This window comes from Phocoena sinus, chromosome 4 (genome assembly GCF_008692025.1).
Source record: "Phocoena sinus isolate mPhoSin1 chromosome 4, mPhoSin1.pri, whole genome shotgun sequence".
Classification (NCBI taxonomy): domain Eukaryota; kingdom Metazoa; phylum Chordata; class Mammalia; order Artiodactyla; family Phocoenidae; genus Phocoena; species Phocoena sinus.
In genome coordinates this window covers 102525277-102540293 of record NC_045766.1, presented here as the reverse complement: position 1 = coordinate 102540293, position 15017 = coordinate 102525277, and positions in this window count along the sequence as shown.

Below are 15017 nucleotides of genomic sequence, written 5' to 3'. Positions count from 1 at the left end.
TTTGGTATTATGAAGTAGGGTTTTGCTATAAAAAAAAAACACCTAAAGATGTGGCAGAAACACTGCCAGCGGGGACTAAAGAGGACAGAGAAAATGGGACAGAATGAAGGAAGGCTGTTGGATTTCAGGGACTCTATAGAACGGGACAAAAAGAGCTTTCCAACTTTGAACATGCATTATTCTTCACAAAAAGGGAAAAATGATCTTGAAGGCAATTCAGAGACAATCAGGAGCGGCATTCCCACCACAGACCCAGGGGACAAGACTGTTTTCCTCAATGATTTCAGAAGGCAAAGCCACCTCCTCAGTTTCTGTGGGCTAGGATGGTGCTGCCCAGTGCCCAGGGGCAAGGCCACCCCACAGAGCCACAGAGGTGAGACTGCCACCTAGAAATGTGGGGGTGACACTACTACCACCCTGAGGCCCAGACACAGAGCACTGAGCCAAAGAGGATTATCCTCAAGCCTTAGGATCTAATGGGATTTGACTTGATTGATTTGACCCCTTTCTTATTTCTAATATCTCCCTTTTGGAGGAGGGCTGTCTATCCTAACCCTGTCCCACCTTGCTTGTATTTTGGAAGCATATAAAATGTCTAATTTCACAGATTCACAGCAGGGGAGGAATTGTGGTCAAGAAATATACCTCAAGTCTCACCTATACCTGATTTACATGAATTTTAGATGAGACTTTCAACTTGGAACTGATGCTGGAATGCGTGAGCTGCGGAGAGCTGTTGGGATGGGGTTGAGGCAGGAGGTAGATGCGCTCCAGGCTAGGCATTTACAGTTGGCCTCCTGTTTACACTTCTTGGGGAAGGAGGCAGGTGGGCTCTAGGCTAGATATTTACTACCAGCCTCCTGTTTCTACTTCAAAGATGGAACTAACAGGAACAGGGTAAATAGCTGGACTTTGTCTCCTGTGGACACTTTAAGATAACAGTCATGGCGGGAACAGAGTGGGGCTAAACTCTCTTTGAGTAAAAAGATGAAGAGGTCACATATTTCCCATCCTTGGGGCACGGGAGACACTGCACATGTGCAGAAAGGCTCCGTGGGCGTCAAAAAGGAGGGGGCGCCACCCCATAACAGGTGATGCCAAGCCCCCCCATAGGCCTCTGGGCGGGAATCCATCTTGGAAAAAAAGGTGCGCATTCCTGTTGGGGAGGTGCTTAGGGCAGGTCAGGCGTGGAAAAAGAAACCAGATAATTGGCCAAAGTTTAAAAAACAGACCTGGAAGAACTGCCCTATATTAATGACTTACCCACCTCTTTACTGTGCTCCTCATTAGGGAGGATGCCCACACTCCTCTCTGGGTGTGTATTTCTGCCTTGCTTCTGTTTTAAATAAACTGTTTCTCCGTGTGCTCTCCCACTTGCTATGCTGTGTCTCTACTAATAAACTTTGTACCTGTTTTTTACAGTTTTTGCCTCCTTGAGAAATGCATTTTTCAGTGGGGGCAAGAACAGAGGGAACTTTGCTTCTAGCCTCTAGATCCTGGTGGACTAGAGGATAGGATTCCTGGTTTTCACCCAGGCTGCCCAGGTCCAGTTCCTGGGCAGGGAACTAAGATCTCGCTTCAAGCCACCACTCACTGCTGTCTCTCCAAGATCAGGGTGAACATATGGCATATGAGAAGGACATGAATTTTGGGAGTGAGCGGGCAGAATGTTATGAACTGAATTGTGTTCCTCCAAAGTTCACATGTTGAGGCCCTAACCCCCAGCATGACTGTATTTGGAGACAGGGTTTCTAAGGAGGTAATTAAGATTAAATGCCGTCTTAAAAAAGAATAAAGTTTTGCCATTTTCAACAGCATGGATAGACTTGGAGGGTATGGTGCTTAGTGAAATAAGTTAAAGAAAGACAAATACTGTATGATATCACCCACATGTGGAATCTAAAAAATAAAACACACTAGTGAAATAATAAAAAAAAGAAACAGACTCAGTTACAAACAATAAACTAGTGGTTACCAGTGGCGGGGTGTGGCAGGGAGACAAGATGGGGTAAGGGAGTAAGTAAGGGTACTGACTACTATGTACAAAATAAACAAGCTACAAGGATGTATTGTACAGCACAGGAAATATGGCCAATATTTTATAAGTATAAATGGATTATAACCTTTAAAACTTGTGATTCATTATGTTGTACACTGAAACTTATATAACATTGTAAATCAACTATACCTCAATTTAAAAAACCAAAAAAAAAAAAATAAGACCCAAATCCAGTATCCTTATAAGGTGTCCTTATAAGAGGAAGAAAAACCAGGAGCATGAGTACACAGGGGAGAAGCTATATGAGGACACAACAAGAAGCTGAATGTTAAAATACCCTTCTTCCCTACTTCCCTAAAGTACTTATCAAAAGGGTATGAAATGATCTTTGAAATGTGTTCTAACATACTACAATGGCAGAAAATATCAGGCTAAACCATTTTATTTTATTCCATAATGAATTGTTCACTATTCTGCTTTCTTAAACATTTTCTTCTAAGCTTCTATTATATAAAATGTTGATGGTCGTATCTTGAGAGAGAAGAGATACTTACAAATAGAATTGAAATTATAATAAGTGTCTCTAGTGGGTATAAGAGTGTAAAAAATGAAGGGAAAATGCTGTCTTGAATAACAGATGGAATTTGTTGACACTCAAACCCATCATTTTAACATTTGAGGGGAACTACCAAAGACACATATGCTGAAAATAGGAAAAAGAAAAAAGCACACTACTAAATAGCACAATATTAAATTGTTTCATACAACATTTGTTTATGTCTACAAGGTGCAACAAATTATATTGGACTCTGTCCTCAAATTGTAAATAAAATAAATTTGAGTTTGTGCATGTAGACATAAAATCTCCCTCCACTTGATTTATATTTATGTTTGTCTATATTTATTTACTTCCTCTTCACATTAAAACTATGATCTTTACCTTTTCTGTATTTATAATATATGAAGAATAATTTCATTCCATATCTCAGGTATGATTTATTTTTCTTCCTGATTGGGGAAATGGGCTAATTCCCACAGATTATCTGGCATTATAGACGGTTTCATTACCTTTGTTTATTCCGATATTATTCAATTGTCAACTTGATGGTGACTATAAGACACAAGCTAGAAAAAAAAGAGTTTTTCATTTTGATATCAAGAAGTCATTAGGATTAACAAATTAATGTTTATCAAATTACCCTTAACACTCATGTGTATGGTTCTGCATTAGTACAAAGGATTATCTGGTAAGCCAAATTAACAGAAGTGAACAACATGGCAAAACAAGAATCATCTGCTTTTAGGAATTAGGTAATTATATATAATTAATGGAAAGGAATAATAATTAGTGAATACATAATACTTACACAATAATCAGTTAACACTTTAAAAACAATTAACTTCCCTAATGACCATTTTCAACAAAATTAATGTAGCTTGCATGAGTAGCTGGTAACAACTAAAATACTAATAGCTCCTCATTACAGCACTGCCAGAGGGTGTAGAAAGAATATGGTGAGAGCAAACATTCATGTTTTTCATTAGTATACTCCTCACACTTCTTTTGCTAAAAACTAATAATTCTCCTTCAGAAAATTTAGTTTTGGTAGAATTAAAGTGATAAAATATATGTGCATACATTTATATCACATGTATATATGCTATAAATACATATCTGTATTTATAATTATTGTATTTAAATGTATTAATTTCAGAGGAAGTAATTTTTAAACTATCTCAGTATCATCTTTGATGCTTTCTCTTTCCTTCTTCTAATATTCAGTCATCTACCAATTTGTGTATTTTTTCCCTTCTAGACCTACTTCAATTTTTCCATTCCACATGCTCCCAACACTACATGATGTCCTCTAGGTATCTTGCTTTGTTTTTATCTCCTACATTTTATCTCATACATCATCAGCAATCTTGTTTTCCCCCTAAAACATAGTTTACAACTAGGTCTTAACCAACTCAAAAAGTATCAATGGTTCCCCATTGCTTATAAGATAAAACCCCAACACTGCAGCCTGACATTCAGTCTGATCAAAGTCCAATTCAGCTTCCTTCTTAAATCTTACTTCACTCTTCTATTCCTGTTTTTTAAATAGTTCTTGCATGAATTAGGTGGCAACCCTTCTTTTCCTAAAGTTAATAATTCAGACATTCAACGGTTAACATGATGATCAAAACTCAAAAGTATTCTAAGTTGCCAGCTATTGTAATGATCTTCCAAACTATGCTCAACTTTCTCATTAAGGTAAGTATTCCGAAAAATAATTAGTTACTAGCTAGCACCAGAAAGAGAACTAAGTCCTGGTCAAGGAAACAATAAGATAAAACCTTCCTGCTATGACTATACCTGCTTCTAAGTGCTCTTTGATTACTGCCAACTCTTTCCAGGATAGTGAGTATATGCTGTAAGAATTTGTCTTCTTTTTCTCATGCTTGACTTTTGGACATTTGCCTCAGGATCTTACCAGTTGGGTGGCCCTAGGTTTGCCCATCTTAGACTCTTCCATACTGCTCTTGGCAGAACATCTCATGGGAGTCTTTTTGGAGCAGGACATTTAGCTAAACTATAAGGGGAAAAAACGTATGTGAGAGACTAAGCCCACAGTAGTGTCTCAAATACTATTAAGGGGCATCACTATAATAAGAAGGAGATCACATTAAGAGATAGGTCTCCTGAGAAGATGAACAGAGCACAAAGACAGAATGAATTAAACACTGTGTGGTGTAAAGTACAGGGAGACCTTAGACGTTATTTAGTCCAAATGCCTTATCTTGTAAATAAGATCCAAGAGATATGGAGTGACTAGTATAGGGTTCTACAGTGAGTCAGTGAGTGTGATATAATTTAAAAATGAGCATTCTGACTGCTGCCCGATCCAGTTTTTCCACTAATCCACATCCTATATTAGGGGTCTCCAAAGTGGAGTGCATGCACTCCAGGATGTGAATAAACCAAACCACTGTACTAAGTGTAGAAAATGTTAGCATTTCTAATTGTATTTACTTTTTAAATTTAAAAGAATAAAAGAAATAAGTAATTAAGTTTTACAAGATTTTAATAGACAGGTTGACACTAGTCCCTTCAGCAGAGCAACATACATGTCAGATGTTCATGTCACCTACAGTATTCAGCTAACCTAAGGAAAGAGTGGAACATCTACATTCAGGAGAAATGGGACAGAGGTTCCTTCATTTATACTTTGTTTTCATTTTATTGATGCATGTAGTAGTCTACATTTGCACCAGAAAGTGGATTTTTAGATTCCATTACTCAATTTTAACCCATAAGTGAACTTACAAATTGTATTATCCAGTTTCAACTAAATGAAACCTACATAAAGTGGGCAAGTGGTTAGGATTACATTATTGCTAATCCTAGCATGAGAACCTCACTGACCACATTGCAAAATAAAATCAATGAAAGCCTAATCAGATCTGTCAAGATATCAACATAAAAATATTAAAATTATCAAAAAATGATTAAAAATATGAACATATATCCATGGTCAGTAACAAATAATCTCACCCTAAATGTATATTTTGCATAGAGATATTGGTTAACGATAATGGTATTTGTAAATATATTAAATAAATGAATAAATAAATAAATAGCTGCTATAGTCAAAAACTGCTCTAGTTAAGTAACTGGATATCAAATAACAATAGGCCAAAAACTGGAGAGGATCCAAATGTTCATCAACAGAAGAATGGATAAGCAAATTGTGGTATATTTACACAATGGAATACTATGCAATAAAAAAAGAAGGAATTACGTATGCAATCAACATTGGGAGCTAAATCTTTGAAGTAATTTGCTGATAACATGAAGCTAGATCAAAAGAAAAAAGAACATACCAACTGATTTCATTTGTATGTAGTTCAAGTTGAAATTCTATGGTGATAGAGATTAGAACAATTGCTAAGGGATGGGAAAGGAATGGAAAAGGGCATGGGAGGTCTTTCTAGGATGATGAAAGTGTTCTGTGTCTGGTTTGGGGTATTGGTTATACAGCTGTATACACTGCATTAAAATTCATTAAGCGGTACATATGATGTCTCTCCATTTCACTGTGTACAAAGTTTGCCTCAAAAAATTCCGAAAACACACATTTAAAAGAATAACATCAGGTGGAAGTCACACTTTTATCTGAGGCTCCCATGTTCTATATTTTTTTATATGATACTACAATTTTCATTTATATGACCACCTTTCCTCCTTATTGGGGGTGGATACTGTGACTCATTTATTCCTGATTTATTCTACCACACACAGAATATCCTTGGCACTAGCTCAAGGCAGGTGTTGTTGAACAAATAAATGAAAGAGGCACTACATTTTATTTACAAGTTGTTTAATGTCCTTTTAATTAGTGAGCAGTTCCCCCACAATAACTTCATGAGGAAGCTTCTCATTGCTCCTAGAACAATAGTAAATAAATTTCTCCAAGTCCCTGAAGGCATCTTGGACTTTGAATCGGACAGCTTTGGGCTCCAGTGGGTTTCTTACTATGTCGGGGCCTTACATAAATCAGTTAACCTCTCTGAGTTCATTTTCTCATTGATGTAAATGACAATAACAACACCCAAGACAAAAGGCATTGAGGGTTATAAGCGATATAGAAAAGCACTAACACACAGTATGACACATGTAATAAACATGCCATAAATGTTAGCTTTATTCCCACATTCTATAAGCAATGTGAGTGCATTTCTCCTGCAGTCATCAAAATAATACAGTCAACTATTTCTCTCAACCTTTAAATGTGTGCAGATGGCCAGAGAGGTTCAGTAATTAACCTCTTGTCCCTGCATAATTTAGAGTCGCCAAGCTACTACTCTCCAGTCCTCTGTTTTTAATTTGATGTGACTGTGTAAGTGGAAGTGTTAAGCTCCACACATTTTGTGGCTTGTGTGTCCAAAACCCTCTTTTAAACCCACTAGAAACTTCCTGCAGAGCAAACCAAAACTCTTTCAGTATGTGACAACTGAATCCAACAGCTCCTGGTAGAATTCAGTTTTATGAGACTGATAAATTACCTAAGAAGCTTCCCCCCTTCCACTTATTGTTTTACTGCCCACCTCATCCCAAAATGTGGTGTGTCAGTTGTTTCCTGCTAACTGCCTCATAAGATATCCCATTTAAGAAAGCAAAAACTGATGGGAAGAAAGCCAGCAGTCTATTCTGTTCTCTATGAATATCTTATTAAAAAAAAAAAAAGAACAGGCAATGTTTTATTTGTAGCAATAAATCTGAACTCTAAACTTAAGAAAGGGAAGGGTTTTCTAGATTCACAAGCCATGAGCAATCACTGGAAATTCACAAGTCTCTATCTAACAAGTCCTAGTTTCCATTTTACTGGCATGTCACATTAAGCCTACAGATCACAGATATAATAAGCCCTGAAATTTTAACTTTCATGGAACAATATCTACCAACTCCTTTATATATGCAATACATTCAAATTTAATGCGTGTGGTTTCAAGAAGAAAACTTCGAAGCTGGAAACTAGTCTCTTGATATGAAAATATTTAGATTTTAGTACTTCAACATGGAATAATTTTTCCTGAATCCTTCCATTCCTACCACATTTTCTAACTAAGTTAAATAAGGAAATAACTAATTTAATTAAATTAACTAAATAAGAAAAATGACCTTTATTTAACAAAGTGGTACTTTTACTGGACATGATGGAAGGAGATTCATGCGACCTCAGATGACTGCCAAGCCCACAGTATCCTCCTAAGGAAAGTGACCAGGACTGGTCTTTTCCTGTATATGATGCTTTCAAATGTATATCAAGTGAAACCAACCTCAGTCCTTTGGCCACAACTGACTATAGCAATAATCAGTGTGCTAGTCAAAGACAACCACACTGGAGCAGGTCAAAAGTAAGGCCAACCATCTCTGAAGGACTTCATTCTGAAACTCTACCCAATAAACTTACCCCAAATTGAAAGATGATAAGCTAAGCCAATCAAATCCTCATATATTTAGAAACATAAATGTTAAGTGAAAAAATGTCTCACATTCCTATTAGATCCTAGATAATACTGAGTTATGGTTTCAGTTCTCCAAAAGGGGTAGTATATGTCAATCTTAGAAGAACTTTCAACCCAGTATTTCTGTATAAACTTAATAAGCTCCCTTTGCCAAGGCAATTCCTGTGTGCCTCTTTCTTGTGGTATTAAAGAATCTGACTGATAAAACAATACCAGTGCTGGGAATAATGTATTTATTTTTATGAGTATAACAGAATAATAAAATAAAATAAAGCCTTAGTATTGACATCATAGACCATATTTCTTACTTGCAGCTTTCCTTACCACTGGGAACATGTTTAAAGGGAATACAATTTGAAGGAACAAAAGGAATTAATTTAGCAAAGCAGTTGACTGTGAAAATTGTATCATTGAGAGACAAATACTAATTGCAAATAAATAAATGGCCTAGTTCATTGTACTAAACTCCCATTTTCCTCAGGTTGGGCCTGGGTAAAAAGTAGAGCTTTGTTTTAAAATAAAAGGTTGGCAAATATCAAGTATGAAATGAAAATTCTCCCCAATGCAGACCACGAACCAATTCCAATCATTACTGACTTTCTACCAACAAAAGCAGATAACCAGAAATAGGGTAAACACAAAGGCTACCCAGCCAAAAATAAAGACAAACACCAAGTCGTAGCCAAATTTCTTAAATAAACTCTTAGAAAGCAACGTGGACTATAGTTTGGATCATATCAATATCTAAAGTGGATAGTAATTAGATACAGAGGGCTTTTTATTTTATCATAGCTAATCATTATTTCTCCCATAACTTTGCTTTCTCAATAATGTAAGCCCTGAGTGCAGTTTGCACAAATGTCTTATACTTTTCTGTAATATATGCTATCCTATTTATAATGTGAATCTAATTACATCTAGTCAAGAAAAGATTAATGACATTTTGCTATTTATAATTGGTCTTAGCAATTATATCTAGCAAGTCTTGTTGCCATTCACTTTCTGTTAAAGACATGTGGTTTCATATATTTCAATGAGACTAACTATTTTCTCATTTTTAGTCTTGTCTTCCTGATTTTAGCCCTCATTTTTTTGCAATAATTTGAAGATGTGGATGTGTTTTGCTACTCCATCCATTATATTCCACCTTCTACATACCTGGCCTTGAAATGTTTTATGATACCTCTTCCTCCTGCTTTTCTTGCATGGTGACGGCAAACCAGACTCATCCTCCCTTTTTATGCCAACTTCTCATCTAACTCCAATCACAACCCCACTTTATCCTCGTTTCTGTTTGATCTTGTTCTAACTCTAACCCAGAAACTTGTGTATATGTTTGGTTTTAGTTGGAGGCATTGAATTGGTTTTGTGGAGATGACCTATTCAAATAGTTAACTGAACTAATTAGTCTTAGGTAGCAGAAAGGAGCCAAAGTTATCAGAAGTGCGTTAGGTATTAGAAGCCAAGGGTGAAAATCTTGATTTCCAAAAAGAATATTGTTTTTAAATAGCTCTCAGCTTTACTTGAGGTTAACAACATGAATTAAAATACTCAAAGGCACCAACCTAGAATCTGGCGCACTATTAGATTGCAAATTCAAAAGCAACTTTAGGAGTTGGCCCACCTTTTTCAAAATGGCAGAACAAATATAGCTTGGCTGGTGAGCATAATTATTCTTCACCTACCCACCACTTATCCAAGGGCAATTAAATTCAATCAGCCTCATCCAAACATTTACTAGTATTCTGTAAGTAATGGTCATCCATGAGAGATATTGTGAAAAATAGAACAATAATTTCAATATAAAAAGTATTCCTCCCTACACAAAAGGAGACAAAGGAAGGCCTGAAACTCGATCTTAGGTACTAAGCATTCTAGTGACTTTGCAATTTTAAATTAAACTATCCTTTTACAAAGGAGTAGACGATGGATTTTAAAATCTAGGAAATGAAACGTATTCTAAACATGCATTCTGATAGCTGCCTGTACTTCTTAGTAGTGAGAGATACAGAGAAATTTAACTTCAAAGTTTTTAAAGTGCAATGGACTTATTAGTCCTTGTACTCCACACAAATCATCTAAGAAAGAGGCTGTCTTTTGAAACTCTAAGGCCATGAAATAAAATAAAGCTAAACTTAAAGCATTTGCCCCTGAAATTCAGAGTTCAAGTTGCACTGGAATTTCATTATTCAAATGCAACTTTTCAGTAACATCAGATGAGGTTCTTTTTTTGGCTCAGGAGCTCAGGCTATAGTGATGGAAAATTGGAGGGTAATTCCTGGGTCTGATAACACCGATATCTGTGATTGGATTGGTTGGTTTGTATTCATGATTTATGAAACAATCTCTAAGTCAATATTTCTAGAATTCATAGAACCTTAGAGTGGAAAGGGACCAGAGGTGTCACCTGCAGATAGATGACGTAGTGATGGAAATGGAATCTCATGACTACTTAGAGGAGAGAGAGCATTAACACCGGTTTCTCTGCCTCTTGGAGCAGTGTCTTATTCCACTAAAGCCAATACAGAGAAAAAAGTTTCTGTCCACTTGGTAGTATTTTTTGGTTCCTAGATCCTTTTACACACTAACACTGTCTTCTATGTCTCTAGGCTCTGCTGGAGTGTTATTTTTCAACGTTTTCTGTTGTAATTGCCATTTATCTAAGCAAAAGGATAATTTTAATTGACTCCTTTTTGGCTTGCGTCTCAGCAGAAAATGTGAAATTTCAGCCCTAAGCTATTCTTTCAAATAATAAATACTTTATTTTTATTTGAACCAAAATTACATTTCTTAAGCATGTGCCAAACCATTGCTCCAAAACACTAAAATGTTATGTGTAGCCAAAAGGAAATACTTTTCTTTTTGTTATAAGCGCCCTTATCTAAAGAGCAAAGGATTTGACTATCAATTCAACATTTTACAACACTCTTATTCTAAATGGTCTGAAAATATGCTCTTATAATTTTAAGTGGAATGCATAACTCTCCTCAAAAAATTAATTGATTATTTATATATTGGAACAAAAAAAATATATATATATATCAGGACACCATTTCAGTCACCAGGAATAACTCATTAAAATACAGCTGAGAGGGCTTCCCTGGTGGTACAGTGGTTGAGAGTCCGCCTGCCGATGCAGGGGACACGGGTTCATGCCCCGGGTCCGGGAAGATCCCACATGCCGTGGAGCGCCTGGGCCCGTGAGCCGTGGCCGCTGAGCCTGCGCGTCCGGAGCCTGTGCTCCACAACGGGAGAAGCCACAACAGTGAGAGGCCCACGTACCGCAGGGAAAAAAAAAAAAAAATACAGCTGAGTGAACAAATAGAGAGCCAACACACAAGAAAACCAAAGGAAATAGAACAATATGAAATCTAGGATTCATGTTAAGAGTTTCATTTCCATCTAGAAGAAAAAAAAGTGAATACAGACTTCAGGAGCTGAAAATAAAGTAAATTTGACTAAAGCACGAGAGATAGACTAACAAGAAACAAAAAGGAAGAGTCACCAGAAAACAAAAATATTTTTGACTACAATTCTTACTTTTTGTCTGTGATACAAACTCTGATTTTCCACTGCATGTCTGTTTAATTTTGTCATTTCTACGTAGGAATAAGAAATCAAATAAAGAGAGGAAAAATGTATCAAAAAACCTTCTCCTTAGCCAAATTTTAGGAAAGAAATTTCCAGGATCTAGAAATTGAGGGGAGGAATGCATAAATGGAATGGTAACAGGATTAAAAGAGGCCCAGTCAGCCTTTTTGATCATCTTCGGTAATGACTAATATCAGTCATGGCTGGACCTGCAAAGCTTCCAGCCCTGCTGGGTAACCATCTGAGTATTGAACTAAATGACCCTCCATGATTCTCAAATACTGTAGTAGATCAATTGCATTTTAACATTTGCACAGCTGGTTATTTGGTTAAATGTGGGCAATTCCCCAAGTCCTCATTTGATTTTGGAATGTATTTGTTCACTTAAAGCACAGTGTAATGTGCTGCCTTGGATAGTGTATTTGTACCAGGGGAATTCATTCAGCAAACCTGTGTTCCCACAAGCAAAACATCCCTCCTGGAGAGATGGTGGAAGGCATTCCAGCTTCACTGGTCACAGCCCTAAATACACACTAACTGATAATGGTTATTTTTAAATAGAGATGCTGTTAAGATTAGTAAAAGAATCAAAAGCTAAAAAAAAAAAAAAAAGGTCCAGGTGGCAAAATTAGTCCCCAAATTATTTATGATCCACTATACAATTTATCAAATGTTGCTTGAATTTTCCTATGTATATAGTTAAAAAGCAACCCAAAGAATCTGGTCACAAAATACCAGAAAAATTGCCCACAGATTTTAAAATAATTTAGTAGGACAAATATTGAAAATTGTTACTAACAAATGTTAAGTTATGGCATCTTAAGTATATCAGAGACCTCTTAAGTCTTTTTATTTAAAAAATGTATATTCTTTTTTCCTATTATATGGGGATTTATTTCAACCACCCAATGAGGAAAACAAAAGCAATGTTCTTCCTTCCTCAGAAAGGAATATAGATGACATTATTGGATCAATTTAATCCTAGCAGCCCTCCATAGCTGCTCCCAACAGGGGGCTTCAAGGCGTTTCTATTGTTGTTGTTTAACAGTGAGCCCCCTGGTCCCAATCCTCAGATTCTTTCCCCTAAAGCAGATTCTTCTTTCCAGTTGTTTTAGCTCCAGGAGAAAAATACTTGGATATTAAATTTGTTCAGTTGCTTCTTATGGAAAGACTGCCTACATGATGTTTATACCCAACCTCTCTAAGTCTCAGTATCTCCCTCTGTGATGGGGAATGATTTCAAAATTTATCTCAAAAAGTTTTGTAAGAAATAAAAGAGTGATTCATGTAAAGTAAACGGTACAGCATCCAGCAGTTAGAACATGTACCATGGATGTTAGCTCTTACGATCAAGTGCCCTACTAAAAGACAAAGAGGCAAAGACAAAACTTAAAAGGAATTTGTAGCTTAATATTTAAGACAGAAAGAGAGCACGGGACAGAAAAAGAGGATACAGAATAATACCAAAAGGCAAAAGGCACTTTAATTCACTTCACTTTAATTCACGAAGTCGTATCTGCTTCAAGCTCTAATTAGATGCTAAAAGGATGAAAGTTGAATTGATTCTCTCCTGTTCCTTTTTTTTTCTTTACAGAACATTCGATCTTTTTCAAACAAGGGCTACAGAAATATTCCATTTCTGAACATAATGGAAATTAGTTAACACTATGATATTTTTATCTGTTTATATCTTGTGCACCTAAAATAGCACCTATAAAGAAGAAGTGGGAAGTGGTAGTCAAGAATGGGCTTTGAGTAATGAAAAACCTTACAGATTTGACAAAGCTGTACCTAAAATATCTCCAAAAAACAATCTGACATGGATAGAGATATGTGCATGCATGAGTCTTTTGTATTTTTAGATGCTTCAGAATTCATTATTTCTTTAAAACGTAAGTGAAAATAAGCATATATATGGTTGCATGAGCACAAAGTTAAGAAAAAATGCAAGTCAAAGAAGCCTTCCCTAGAATCGTTCAGGTGTCAGCATTGCCATTTACACCTTCATGGACAGAATTAATTATTTGTTTTTCCAGTTGTTTCCTAGAAAATTCTTGAAATTAAAGTTTTGTTTCTTTTGCAAAGAGGTGAGGAAGGATCAAAATAGCAGGAACCGACCCCAAGGGGTTAATGAGGGTGGAAGAGATGGAAGGGAGACAGGGCTAGGTAACTGGTACAGCTGGGGATTGTTAATGGCAATCAAGAGCCACTATAAACAAACCAGCAGGAAATAAGAGAGGCTCTCCATTTTCCTGGCCTAGTAGCAGGAACCATCTGGACAGAGGGAATTTGGCTTAAAGCTCTCATAAGGGAACTTGGCTTTTTTTTTTTTAACCACTCCAGCATAATAGGTCACTGAAGTAAACAAATTGAATCTGCTTGTGCTATAACAGATTAAATTACCATCACAAAATATGAAATCCACAATGGATATGACTAACTTAACACAATAATATAGGAAGAATTTTACAGCTGGAAAAAATGGGTATAGTTTTAAGAGTAGCCAGGGAAACTTAAAGAAAGGAGAGAAAAGAAGAAAAAAATTATTAGTTTATAATATATATATTCTATTCTCCAGATGAAAATAGAAATTATAGGTTGTATAATAGCATCTGAGTCAGCAGAACTGGTGAGCATGATCAAATCTGTTTTATCTCTAACATCTCTTAGGCAGTCCTGGGTCAGGGAACTGCTAATGAGGATGGAAGTAAAGAACAATCTGGAAAAACAGCCTGAAAGGCTTTCCCTCCAACAAAAGGAATGGCTAGTCACAACAGAAAGAATGGCAACAGCCCAAGGATAGCTTTTTCCAAGACCTTTCCTTCTGTCTGTACATTTACAAATCTCCATCATCTCTGCCCTACTTCCAAATGTTTACTACATGCAGACGAGACTCCAGATCATTTTTATTTTTTCATTTTTTTTAGCTTAGCATTCGCTTTACTGCTCTATGTCTCCCTTTGTTTGTATGCGTAGGATGCAACATTTCACTGCCAAGGGGACAAATAGGCTCATCACCACAGGGTACGGGAATTCTCCATCTATGAATCAGCAAGGTGAATTAGCTCTTTTTCTCCTGACTTCCTTTCTCTTTTTCAGATGTCGACTCTGTAAGGCTGACCTTTCAAGTACTGAATCTAGTCAAAACATGGACTTCAGAAGTTAAACTAAAGAACTGATATAAACTCAAGTTGGCCCCTGTATTTAACATTACTTTGCATTTTTTGTTTTTGTTTCTGATGGTTATGAAAAAATGGATATTAAAAAGTCGCTGTGACATATATTCGCTAGTGCTATCAGTTGGGTAATTTAATCCTAAGGGATACCCTAAAGATGTCTGGCCCCGTGCAGTTGAGCTTAAACAGCCAAAAATGGCTGTTAGGCTTGCATCCAAGTTGTGGTCTCCATGTACAAC